Below are 888 nucleotides of genomic sequence, written 5' to 3' on the forward strand. Positions count from 1 at the left end.
GGAGGAGGACACCCAATATACGAAGAGTTTGATTATCTCGAGAACGTTATACAAAAAAGACATTATGTAGAAGAATAAAGACAAGTTTCGTGTAAGATAAACACAGCAAACGCGGAGCTATTTCTCGGTGTGATATCTAAGAGAGCTTCCGGCTCATGTAAGCGTCAAATTTCAATTATTCTGATAAAGTCCAAAAGAGACTTGATCGCAAGGAAAGTCGAATCAAGAATTGCTCTAAAGCCTTTTCATCTAATCTGGCGTATCATATGCCAGATTAGATTAAAGGCTTGAATACGTCGCGTGTCCAATACTTGAAGTAGTAATTATTAAACGCGAGCATGACTCCAGCGTTCCTAGGGTCTGCTGGGTATTTGTTTAAGCTCTCGTACAGGTTTGCTGGGGTCCATCGCTTCACCTTTACCCACTGCTTGAGCTGCTGGTCATAGTAATTTTTCAGTACCGATAACATCACCGTGTATTGGGTTGGCGTCTCAGATAGGAAAACCACTTTCCTCGCATCGGGTTTTCGGAGAAATTCTTGCCACTTTCCCTCAGTTTGAGAAGATTAAAAACGTATTATCTACGTCCGACCAAGAGGTGAAATGAGCCTATTTTTAAGCCCATCCACATCTCAGACCTCATTCTGGGCCACGCCTTAAAGTCGCCAATCAGCTTGGCGAGCTCTTCCTCGCTGACCTGTGCCTTCGGTTTTTTGAAGAGGAAGTCGTAGGGGCTCTCCTTGCGCGCCTCCACACGAATACCATGTGGTCGAATTTTTATTGTGAAACTTTTAAAGTTTTTGTCCTTGTAAAGTCGTAGTATCTTGGAAGACATCGTCGGAAGTTTTTCCTGCGCTCCTTCAAGCGAAACTGCGCTAGTTCCAACTTA

The sequence above is a fragment of the Phytophthora infestans genome, genomic scaffold (assembly GCF_000142945.1).
Source record: "Phytophthora infestans T30-4 supercont1.121 genomic scaffold, whole genome shotgun sequence".
Taxonomy (NCBI): domain Eukaryota; phylum Oomycota; class Peronosporomycetes; order Peronosporales; family Peronosporaceae; genus Phytophthora; species Phytophthora infestans.